A 12,904-nucleotide genomic window follows, 5' to 3' on the forward strand; every position below is an offset into this window, starting at 1 on the left:
CTTCAGAGCACCCATTTATAGCTTATGAAAGTTCCAGCACTAACCACAAAGCAAGAACCACTAGACCTTCTAGACTGCTGGCTCTTAGGGTACCCTGGAACTGCAAATATCATAATTTACCCAGGAGAAGGATATGCAAATTCCAAGCAGATATGATATGGAGATAGGGTCAGGAAACCTGAATTATCCTTTTAGCTCAATCGGTTTTCTTCTGGTGGTTCCTGGGGAAGTCATATTTTCCCTTTGGGCCTCAATGTGTACTTACCTGTGAACCAAGGGAAAACCGAAACGCTTTCCAGGGGCCTTTCTAGCAGTAAATCTCCAACGAGGAGCCCTGAGTCTCCACATATGTTTCCAGCTCTAGGACCTTTGTTCCTTGCCATCGGCTGCTGCTCTACAGCTGGCCCTCTGCCAGCCTCCCTCCCACCTTTGAAGGTCAACTACTGGTTCTCTGGAAACCTCTCCCCTTCCAAGCCCAGTCTGTGGAGGTATGTGGGGCTGCTCCTGGGAACTGACGTGCACACACAGGACCTTGGGAGCTCTGAGCACCTGCGCCTGGTTATTGGATGCTTCAGAGTTCCTTGCAGGCTTCTTAGGGCTGCAGGCAACAGCATTTAATCAGCACCCCCCTCATCATGCAACATGTTGACTTTAATGGTCTTGTGAATCTGCACTCACCCCTATGTCTGTTTCCTATACCCTGCCCCAGTCACTGAGGCTTCTGATGAGTCTGGTGGTCTCTCCATCGACTCTAAAGCAGTGGGTGCTAAAACTTATAGTCACTGAGGTGCCCACCACAATCCTTCGTCTAATTGCTTGCATTGTTTTTGGTTTCTGACTGATGTCCAGTGGAGTACTTCCTTTACATGATTTTATCCACAATCTTCCCCCAAATTGTTATGTAGCTTCAACACTACTAACCCATTCTCTAGGCCCAGGGGCTCCCCCGGCAGCCAGAGGATTCATAGCTCAATGGCCTGAGGTGTCCCTATGAGAGCCTTTGTGTCCTCTCCCTTGCCTTACCCTCCCCTGCTCCTTGAGCTACCAGGCTCAGTGCCAGACAATGCTTGCTCCACACCTGCTTAATGACAGGCACAGTGCTGGCCATTGCAGTATACAAAGACCCTGTCCTCAAGGAGCTTACAATCTAAAGGGAGGACACTTACACAGATGGACAGAAATCACAGCTTAAGACAGCAGCAGCAACTTATGTTCCAACTTATCCTGGAACTTCCTTGGAGGGATAGTTAAATGTAACCTGAGGTCAGGTGCAGTGGCTCAAGGCCGTAATCCCAGTACTTTGGGAGGCTGAGGAAGGTGGATCACTTGAGCCCAGGAGTTTGAGATCAGCCTAGGCAGCATGGTGAAACTCTGTCTCTACAAAAAACACAAAAATCAGCTGGGCATGGTGGCACACACCTGTAGTCCCAGCTACATGGGAGGCTAAGAGGTGGGAGGATTGCTTGAGCCCAGGAGGTTGAGGCTGCTGTGAACAACCAAGATTGCTACCACTGCGCTCCAGCTTGGGTGACAGGCCCTGTCTCAGAAAAAAATAATAATAAAAGTGACCTGGGGTGGTCTGTCATGGTGGATGTCCTGTAAAAGGAAGGGGAAGATTCCAATTAGTAGAAAGGTCTGGAGGTGGGATGCGAGCAAGCTAGGAGTGGAAGTATGGTGGTCAGAGGGAGGTACAGTAACTTATAAAGGAAACAGTGGTGCTCCAAACCCTACACCTGTGCCCTCAGGCCATTCTCTGTCCCTACCACCTCAAGAATAAGGACTGCACACATCTGGAGTGGCCTTAAGGCCACTCCAGGCACGGAACTCAGCCTCATTCAGAGCTACCTTCCTCTCACTGCTTTCCAGGGTTCCCAGTACGTGTGTATACACACATGCACACCCACCGCCAAGCAACAGCTTCATGAGCTCCTCTGCCAAATTCCCCAGGACACTCCCACTCCATTCTCAACCTCTCTCATTCACTCATGCCTGTATACATACCTCACAGCCTCATCCCTCCTATCATATACCACCTGCCCATTACATAACTCTGTTTGGGATTATTTTTGCCCAGAGGTATGAGCTGCATTTCTGCATATTTAAGCTGTCTTTGATTCATTCCTGCCCGTTTCTTAGTTCTGTTTGCCCAGGTGCCCGCCCCACCCACTAGCTCGAAGGCCCCTGAGAACATGCCCATGTTGGGCTCAGCTTGCCCTACAGCTCCCAGTTCCTCCACTCCAGGTCTAAAGAAGCGGACACACAGCAGCACTGGCTTCACTTAGGTGGGGCCATTGTAGGCCCCCCGGCTGGTTACAGGGGCCACCACAACCTTGTATCTTCCATTGCTCTCTATTCTTCCCTCCCAGTGAGCCTTGGCCTTGTCACCTGGTCTTTCCCATCCTCAAAGTTGCGATCCCTGCACTCCTATACATGGCCCCAGGGTGTGGCTCCAGTAATTCAAGGGGGAAAGGGCAGTGGGAGAAAAGACCAAATTATAATTAATGGTTTGTCTCCCATTAAGCTTCTTTCTTTTCTTTCTTTTTTTTTTTTTTTTTGAGACGGAGTCTCGCTCTGCTGCCCAGGCTGGAGTGCAGTGGCTGGATCTCAGCTCACTGCAAGCTCCGCCTCCCGGGTTCAGGCCATTCTCCTGCCTCAGCCTCCGGAGTAGCTGGGACTACAGGCGCCCGCCACCTCGCCCGGCTAGTTTTTTGTATTTTTTAGTAAAGACGGGGTTTCACAGTGTTAGCCAGGATGGTCTCGATCTCCTGACCTCGTGATCCGCCCGTCTCGGCCTCCCAAAGTGCTGGGATTACAGGCTTGAGCCACCGCGCCCGGCCAAGCTTCTTTCAAATAAACTGGCTTAATGTAATTATGGAAATGGTTGCAAGGGGGCTCTTGTTGTGTTGTAAAATAATTATCTGACAATGATCATTTTATTTTTAAGAGCTTATTACCAAATAGGCTGTAAATGGCTTCTCCTACTGAGATGGGGTGATTTCGTGGACAGAGGACAGAGGACAATGGGATTGGGAGAGCATTTCTGCTTGGGGTCACCAGCTGAAATGAGGATTCAATTCAGCAGTTTCCAGCCTCTGTAAGGAGGTGGCACCAGCTAAGCTGCCGAGACTTGACAGGCTGGGTGGTGGCCAGGGCCCCCCCAGGTCCTGCTTATATTCCACTGGTGCCTGATGCAGGCCCCTGATCTCTAGATCACCAGGGAGGACGCTGAATTCCTCAGAGGAGATTGCTACCAGGATTTTATTCCTGGTACTGCACTCTGACCGGGTGTCAGGCTGCACTGCCTGATCTACAGGTGTTTTCTCTGCATATTGTCTGTATATTCAGACAACTCTAAATATTGTCATTCAATTTACAAGTAGCAGAATTGCATAGCTTAAAAGATTATGAAAGGCTGTGTGGTAAATTCTAGATGAGCAGCTAGTAAAAATGAAAGGAAGGATCATGGTGACACTTGTATCGCAGAAGATGAGCTGAGAATACAGGAGATGCTTTCCTGGAATATGGGACAGCCTGGCAAAGGCACTGACTGGGAATCCACAAAGCAGGTTCAGAGAGTGATGAATACTACCTTTTAACTGACATGTAGGAAGTCATGGAGATAAGGCTAAATAAAAAGACTGGGTGGGAACCAGGCTGCCCAGAGCACCTGGAGCTCATGCTAAGGGAATGAAAGGATATTGAAGGGTTCTGAGCAGGAAGGTGACCCAATCCAAACTATACTCTTGGAGGCTCATCTGGCAGCAACATGCAGGGCAGAATGGAGCAGAATCTGGAGGCAGCAAGACTGACCAGCAAAATGTTTAATAATGGGCTGTAGCCTGCAGCCTCCGTGGGGTGCTTGCTACAAACGCAAGTACTGATCCCACGAAAAACATTCTGAATTACAGTCTCTGGGGTGCAGCCAAGACTTGGTATTTGTAACTATTGTGAGGTAGACGGTGTATGAAGCACACTTCGAGAAAACTGGTCCTAGAGAATCCAGTCGTCAATGCTCAACTTGGCATTTAAAGCTTTCTGTAAAATATCCCCATCATCAATTTTCCCCTTATAACTGCATTTTTAAGGTTAATTGGGAAATAATTTACATGCCATGCAAATGACCCATTTTAAGTATATAATTCACTTTTGTGGTCTATTTACAGAACTGTGCAACCATCACTGCAGTAAGTTTTAGAACCTTTTCATCATCCCCCAAAGAAACCTCATACTCTTTAGCACCCCCTCCCCCTGCCATCCCCTTTATCCCCTGGCGACCACTGATTGACTTTCTGTCACTATAGATTTGCCTGTTCTGGATACTTCATATAAATGGAATCATACAATGTGTGGCCTTTCTTGACTGCCTTCTTTCATTAGGTATAATGTTTTCCAGGTTCATCCATATTGTAGCATGGATCAGTATTCATACCTTGTTTGTGGCCGAATAATATTCCATTATATGTATATATACCAGATATTATTTATATGTTCATCAATTGATGGACATTTGGATTGTTTCTACTTTTTGGCTATTACAAATAATACTTAACTGAACATTTGTGTATAAGTTTTTGTGTGGACATATGCGCTTTCATTTATCATGGGCATATGTATTACCTGAAATCCCACTTGGAAGTAAGATTGCTCAGTCGTATCATAACTCTATGTTTAATCATTTGAGGAATTGCCAGACTCTTTTCCAAAGCAGCTGCACCATTTTGCATTCCCACCAGCAGTGTATGAGGGTTTCAATTTCTCCACATTCTCATCAACACCTGTTATTATCTGACTTTTTGATTCTAGCTATGCCAGTGGATGTGAAATGGTATCTTGTGATTTTTTTAAAGCAGATTTATTGAGGTATAATTCACATACCATACAGTTCACTCATTTAAAGTGTACAATTCAATGGTTTTTGGAAAGTACATTATTTTGTTGTCATTTTGTTTCATTTTTTGTTTCTTTGGGACAAGGTCTCACTCTGTCACCCAGGCTGGAGCACAGTGGTGCGATGACGGTTCACTGCAGCCTCGACCTCCCAGGCGCAAACGATCCTTCCACCTCAGCCTCTTGAGTAGCTGGGACTACAGGCAAGCACTGCCATGTTCGGCTAATTTGCGTATTTTTTTGTAGAGACAGGGTTTTGCCACATTGCTTAGGCTGGTCTAGAACTCCTGGGCTGTAGACTTAGCCTCCCAAAGTGCTGGGATTACAGGTGTGAGCCACTGTCCCCAGTCTTATTATGGTTTTGATCTGTATTTCCCTGATAATTAATGATGTTGAGCATCTTTTTTTGTACATATTGTCCATCTGTATGTCTTCTTTGGAGAAATGTTTATTCAGATCCTTGACTCACTTTTCCCCAGTTTTACTGAGGTATAATTGACAAATAAATTGTATATGTTCATTTTTAGTTGGGTCATTTATCTTTTTATAATTGAATTGTAAGAGCTCTTTATACATCATTGATACAACTCTCTTATCTGATAAAATTTTTGCAAATTTTTTCTCCCAATCTGTGGGTTGTCTTTTCACTTTCTTGATGGTATCCTTTGAAGTGCAACATTTTATAAAATTTTGATGAATTCTACTTTAACTATTTTGTTGTGGTTGCTCATGTTTATGGTGTCATATCTTAGAAACTATTATCTAATTGAATGTCACAAAGATTTATGCCTATTTTTTCTTCTAAGAGTTTTTTATTTTAAGTTCTTACTGTTAAGTCTTTGACCCATGTTGGGTTAATTTTTGTATATGGTATGAGATATTCTTTTGCATGTGGATATTCAGTTGTCCCAGCACAATTGTGAAAGAGACTACAATTGCATTTTTAAAATAAATTCCTCCTAGTAATTCTTATGTGGATTGCAGTCTGGGAACCACTGAGTTAGAGGATACAACTAGGCTAGGATAGAACTAGTCTAGGCAATGGGTGACAGAGTTTAAACTCTGGTGGTCATATCAAGAATTGGGATAAAAGGATGGATAAGAAGTATAGGGATAAAGGAAATGGTAACTTAAGGTGATGGGGTGAATGTGTGGCTAAAGATGAGAGTAGCTTTTAGCTTTTTTAGCTAAAAAAAACCAAAGATGATAATACAATTATTACACCTCTTCTCTGTGTACCCTTTTACAGCTTAAAACATGCTTCTAGATAGCTTGTCTCAATCAATGCTCTTTAGTGAGATAGAGAGCGCATTACTATCTTCACATAACAAATGAGGAAACTGAGGGTCCAAGATGTGGTTAGTAAGCAGCCCAGACAAGCCCCAAGGTTCTTAACATCAGTCACTAGAACACTGATAGAAGTTTGGAAAACATGGGAAAGAGCCTCTTGAGCTATTTAGACAGGTCGGATTTGGATTGCTAGCAGGAAATGACTAGCAGCCATCTGGAAATGTAGGCCTAGAGTTGGCTCAAGAGGTCAGGGTTGAAGATGGGGTTTGAGGAGTCACTGTTGAGGGGTATCAATTTAGTCATTATGGCAAGCAAGACTGCTAGAGAGAAAGTGTAGACAGAGGAAGGCAGAAGCAGAGAGATTCATGGGGAGATACTCACATGTAGAAGCCAGGAAGAAATCACTGGTGGAGAGGCCAGGAGGGAGCAAAACAGTGGATGGGGAAAAGTAAGAGGAGAATTTTCTTGGAAGGATAGGGTGGGTCAACAAGTAGCAAACACTGAATAAAGAAGTAAAAAAAGTTTTGCTTAAATCTAGCCATGCCTGGCTGCAGAAGTGAGTACAATATGCTTCTGAAATGATTACCCTCCCAAAGGCAGAGAAGCCAGGCCAGGTTTCTGGAATTTCAGTACAGATTAAGCAGGCAACGCTGGGAGTTCTGAGCTTCCACTCAAAGTCAGGGAAATGGCAAGTATGGGATCACTAACCCACTCCACCCCACAACCCCTGGGGCCCCATACAGGCTTGTATCACTAGAAGCAAGAAGCACTTGCCAGGAAACTGGTCCTTATGTTTAGCTTGTATGCATCAGCTGCTTGAGAAAATGATCTTTAAGGTTTCCTGAATCCTTGTAGCTAAATGATACTCTGGAGAGAGGAGGTGACAAGATGAGAGAAGTGATGTTTGACTGATCAAGCATTTGGAGAAAGTTACTGGATCCTCTCTGGTTACATATCTTAGCCCTCATGAGATTCGTTTTTATCAGGGTAGAGGTGGGTGTTAAGTTACATGGCTAAATTCCTGGCATTATGATAGTTTGAATCAATTGAACAGGGTTCTCTGAGCATCTAGTACACGCAAGCTAAAGATGGTGGAGGATACAGCAATGTTGAAGACAGTCTCTGTCTTGAGGAGCTCACAATTGCCAGACTAATGACAAGAGATGTGGTTTCTTGTATATACTTGGCACGCAAATACTTGGGAAAACAAAATTGAATTACAATATTAATACAGGACTCTAAAAGAGAAGCAATGAATGTACACCATGCAATACTAAGTAACCACTTCAATGACAAATATGTTGGCTATGTCAATGCACAAAGATTGTAAATAAAACACAGCAATTGGATTAGGCAGAGATCACACCAGAAACAGCTATGCAAGGCTCGCAACCAAAATCCAAAAGACTGTAGAGGGCAGTTAAGAGTTGACCTGTTTGGCATCCCATAAGTTTTGTTCCTGTAAACTTGCTTAGGTTCATAACAGAAATGAATGGTCCAGAAAATAAGTGCAATAGAAATGTGGAGGATGGAATGGTCATGGAGGAATGAGACCACAGGGAACATCTCAAACAGGGAGAACAGCATGTGCAAGTGTTCAGAGGTAAAGATGTATAGATTATATCAAGACATAGTGAGCAAACCAGCTTAGTTTGGAAATTAGATTTAGATCCTGATGTGAAGGCATATAGGCCAATCTAAACTATCTGGATTCAATTTTATAGGTTGAGGAGAGTTTCTGAGGGTTTTGGAGAGCAGTTCTCATTAATCTTCACAACTGTGAGAAATAAATGAGTTAAAAGTAAAAGTAAAGTTCTTAGAACAGAGGTAAGTGTTTGTTTATTATTACTTTCACCTTTGCGGTTTGTCACCCAAATAAGCCATTAGTTTCTTGAGAGTAGGGACTACATCTTCCAGAGAAGAAAGGAAGTAGTGGGAATCAGGTAACCCAGACACACAGGATCAGAGAAGCCTTCCCAGTATAAGCCAGAGAAGGCTTCCCAGTATAAATAATAAACCTTGTTTATTATTACTTTCACCTTTGTGGGTTGTCTCCCAAATAAGCCATTAGTTTCTTCAGAATAGGGATTACATCTTCCAGAGAAGAAAGGAAGTAGGGGGGATCAGGTAGCCCAGACTCATAGAGTCAGAGAAGGCTTCCCAGTATAAACCATGCTTCTCTGAGACCTCAAAGATTAATCAGGTTTAAAGAAGGGGCATCTGGAGTGGAGACTGAGGATAGGGAAGACAGAATGCTCCAGACAAAACAAAACAAAACAAAACAAATCACAGCATATAGGAAAGCCCAAAGTGGAGAAAAAGTGTGGGAACTAACAAAAGCTTAACTACCATCTTCTGAGGAGGTATCTGTTTCAAAATCAAACGACAAAGTGATTACAGCAAGGCTGTAGGATACAAGGTTAATAATACAAAAGTCAATCGCTTTCCTATATATTAGCAATAAGTGAGTGAAATTTGAAATGTAAAACACATTATCATTTACATTAGCACCATCTAAAATGAAATATTTCAGTATAAATCTAAAAGATATACAAGATCTATATTAGGAAAACTACAAAACTCTGATAAACAAAATCAAAGAACTAAATAAAAGGAGAGATATTCCATGTTCATAGATGCGAAGACTCAATGTTGTCAAGATGTCAGTTCTTCCCAACGTGATCTATAGATTCAATGCAACTCCAATTAAAATCCAGCAAGTTATTACTATTTTGTGGATATCAATAAATGTATTCTAAAGTTTATGTGGAGAAGCAAAAGATCAAGAATAGCCAACTCAATATTGGAGGACAACAAAGAAGACTGACACTACCTGACTTTGAGACTTTCTGTAAAGCTACAGTAATCAGGACAGTGGGGTATTGGTGAAAGAAAAGAACAATAGATCAGTAGAACAGAATGGAGAGCCTAGAAATAGACCCACATAAATATAGTCAACTGGTCTTTGACAAAGGAGCAAAGGCAATACAATGGAAAGAAAGATAATCTTTACACTCAGCAGTGCTGGAACACTACAGGTAACTTAGCTACCTGTAAAAAAATAAAAAGAATTTAGACACAGGCATTTCACCACTCACAAATATCAACTCAAAATGGATCACAGACCTAAATATAAAATCCAAAACTATAACACTACTAGAAGATAACATAGGAGAAAATCTAGATGACCTTGTGTTTGGCAATGACTTTATATACAACACCAATGGCATAATATGTGAAAGAAATAATTGATAAGCTGGACTTCATTGAAATTAAAAACTCGGCCAGGCATGGTGGCTCACACCTATAATTCCAGCACTTTGGGAGGTGAAGGTCGGTGGATCACTTGAGCTCAGGAATTTGAGACCAGCCTGGGCAACATAGCGAAACACCAAAACACTCTACAAAAAATAAAAATAAAAAATTAGCCAGGCATGGTGGTGTGTGCCTGTAGTCCCAGCTACTCAGGAGACAGAGGTGGGAGGAACATTTGAGCCCAGAGGGTTGAGGCTGCAGTGAGCAAAGATCAAGCCACTGCACTCCAGCCTGGGTGATAGAGTGAGATTCTGTCTCAAAAAACAAAACAAAACAAAACAAAAACTTCTCCTCTGCAAGAGATAATGTCAAGACACTAAGAAGACAAGCAACAAACAGAAAAAATATTTGCAAAGGACACATCTAATAAAGAATTTTTATCTAAAACATACAAAGAACTCAACAATGAAACAAAAGACCCAGTTAAAAAATTATCAAAAGACCTAAAGAGGTGCCTTACCAAAGAAAATATACAGATGGCAAATAAGCATATGAGAAGATGCTCCACATCATATATCATCAGGAAATTGCAAATTAAAACAGCAACGAGATACCATGATACACCTATTAGAATGCCCCAAATCCAAAACACTAACAGCACCAAATTCTGGTGAGGATGTGGAACAACAGGATCTCTCATTCATTGCTGGTGGCAATGGTAAGCAGTATAGTTACTTTGTAAGACAGTTTAGCCATTTCTTACAAAACTAAACATACTCTTACCATATGATCCAGCAATTGTGTTCCTTGGTATTTACCCAAATGAGCTGAAAACTTATATCCACAGAAAAACCTGCACAAGGATGCTTATAGCAGCTTCATACATCATTGCCCAAACTTGGAAGCTACCAAGATGTCCTTCAGTAGGTGAAAGAATAAATAAACTGTGGTACATCCTGACAATAGAATGTTATTCAGCATTAAAAAAGAAATGAGTTATCAAGCCATGAAAAGACATGGAGGAAACTTAAATGCATATTACTAAGTGAAGGAAGCCAATCAGAAAAGGCTACATACTGTATGATTCCAACTGTATGATATTCTGGAAAAGGCAAAACTATGGAAACAGTAAAAGACCAGTGATTGCCAGAGGTTGAGGGGAGGGAGGGATAAAGAGGTGAAGCACAGAGGATTTTTAGGGCAGCGAAAAATACTCTGTATGATACTATAATGAATACATGTCCTCATACACTTGTCCAAGCCCATAGAATGTACAACACCAAGAGTGAACTCTAGTGGATTTTGGGTGATAATGATGTGTTAATTTAGGTTCATCGGTTGTAACAAATGTACCACCGTGGTGGGGAATATCGATAGTGGATGTGATTGTGCATGTGTGGGAGAGGGAGGTATGGGAACTTTCTGTGCTTCTGCCCAATTTTGCTGTGAACCTAAAACTGCTCTAAAAAAAGTACATCAATTAAAAAAAGCAATTGACAATTATGAAGCAGTGTTTGTGCCACATGCTATAACCCTTATTAAAATGTATCTTGCGCTCTTCAGGAGTCTCCTAGGCACTCTGCGGGAGATAGCCCTGAAGTGCAGGGATAGAGCATGAGGGGCACAGGGCGGAAGTAGGTTACCAGGACTTGGTAAGAAACACTGTTTCCTGTCCAGCTCAGCCATGACTTAGCTCTGTAGCCTCAGATGGGTCTCAGACATTTCCTCTCTCACTCTGTAGCCTAGTTTCCTCCTCTCCAACAAAAGGCTTCGATGGACTATACCCTTAGCAAGGCCCCTTCCAACTCTCATGTCCTATACCTCTGCTCAAGGGCCAAAGAACTTGGGAGCCCTGGCCCTTTGGTACGTTAACTTGAGAAATAGCCCTTAAGATCAACCTCCAAGGGCTCACGCAAACCCAGAGTCCTAGTTTTAATTCATAAGACCTGACAAATGAGAGACAAAGAAAATCCTGAGGGCTGATGGGACCCATTTGGCCTGCTCAGGACTATCATACTTGGGACTTCCAGGCCTCCTGAAGGGAGCAGCAACTCAGCCAGCTATATGAGCACTACTCAAACAATACCAGGTGGGTTGATGCTGCAAACAGCAGTCCTGTTGGTCATCTCCCTTGTGCTAGATGCCAACAAAGCTAGGTGGAAAGACTGGCTCTGACAGCTGTAGGGAGCAGTACTGTGTCAAGGAGTTTCCAGCTTCAGGATGGCAAGAGGAAGCAGTGGAGAAGATGGCAAGCAAACCTGGCCTGGTCCAGCCCTCCCCAGGATCACTAGGATGGATGAGTAAGACCTGGTCCCATGTTCTGTTGCCACCTCCCACAATCCTGCAAGCCAGGCAATGGAGGGATCTTTGAGGGGCCCATGATGCTAGATGGGGGAGAGCCCCTGGCTGTCTGGGCTCAAGAATCTCTGGGGGATTGCCATCTCTTTTGGTCAGAACTGAACTCTCTCACAATAGTGTTAAATCAATTCAGCTTTGATAAGAATAAATCTTTTTGGTTTGTGAGACAATACCAAAAGTACAGAATTTCTGGTAAAGGAGAAAAAGAAAAATACCCTGAGTATTTTTCTTAAGGGCAATGAATTATGCCTTCCTTGTTGGGTTTTACAGACGGAATTACTCAACCGGCTTGTTCTGTTTTAATTAACCCAGCTAATAACTTCCCTGCTGGATTCCCTTGTTCATAACTTCTTGATTTCACAAAATAACGTGTTTGTTTCTTCCTTTGTGTTCTAATGAAATGATAATAACCTTCCCTGTCATTCATTTCATCCTTAATATCCGGAGATTTCATTAATATAAACCCTCTTTCCATCTGCTCTTGCTCCCTTTTAAAGGAAATATTTCTGTGTCCTCTTGTCTTTTTTGGGGAGGCTCAGCTAATCTTGTCTTTCCTCTAGAAAGAATCTTTCTGCAAGGCTTCCCTGGGCTGATGGGGCTTGGCACAGGCTCCCTCAGCCACCTCCCTTTCCGGGGCCTCGCTGAGGTCTCTTCACTGCTACTTCTGGGACAAAGACCACTGCTCACTTGGAGCCTGGATCTGAGGAACGCAAAGGCATTAAGTTGCTAATACATTTTTGGAATGGGATCAAGGCAGACGAGTGAAAATGACACAGGTGTGGGGATCTCGAGAAGAGATGTGGATTGCTGCCGAGGGCTGGCCCGAGTCTCAGGACAGCAGGACACATGAAGCCTGGGAGCAGCCTGCAGAGAGGGCATGGGGAGGAGGAACAGGAGGATAGCCCAGGGCTCAAGGAAGATGTGAGGCTAATAAAGGTATTCAGATGAAGTAGGGGTGGTGGAGTGTGTCAGTTCATTCATGAGTTCTACTGTATGGTTTTCTTTTTGTTGTTTTCTTGGTCAGGAGCAAAATCCTGACTACCAGGGTAGAAAATTCCCTATGAAGCTATTGTCCTGTGTTCTGACTGAGGCTGCACCATGCAGCCATCTGCAT

General features: G+C 43.1%; 1 protein-coding gene across 1 annotated transcript in view; it reads right to left on the minus strand.

The window, feature by feature from the left end:
• NRG2 (neuregulin 2) overlaps positions 1-12,904 on the minus strand; it is a 267,820-nt gene that overhangs the window by 67,079 nt on the left and 187,837 nt on the right. The gene's annotated exons all lie outside the window — the stretch shown is intronic.

This window comes from Rhinopithecus roxellana, chromosome 3 (assembly GCF_007565055.1).
Source record: "Rhinopithecus roxellana isolate Shanxi Qingling chromosome 3, ASM756505v1, whole genome shotgun sequence".
Lineage (NCBI taxonomy): Eukaryota > Metazoa > Chordata > Mammalia > Primates > Cercopithecidae > Rhinopithecus > Rhinopithecus roxellana.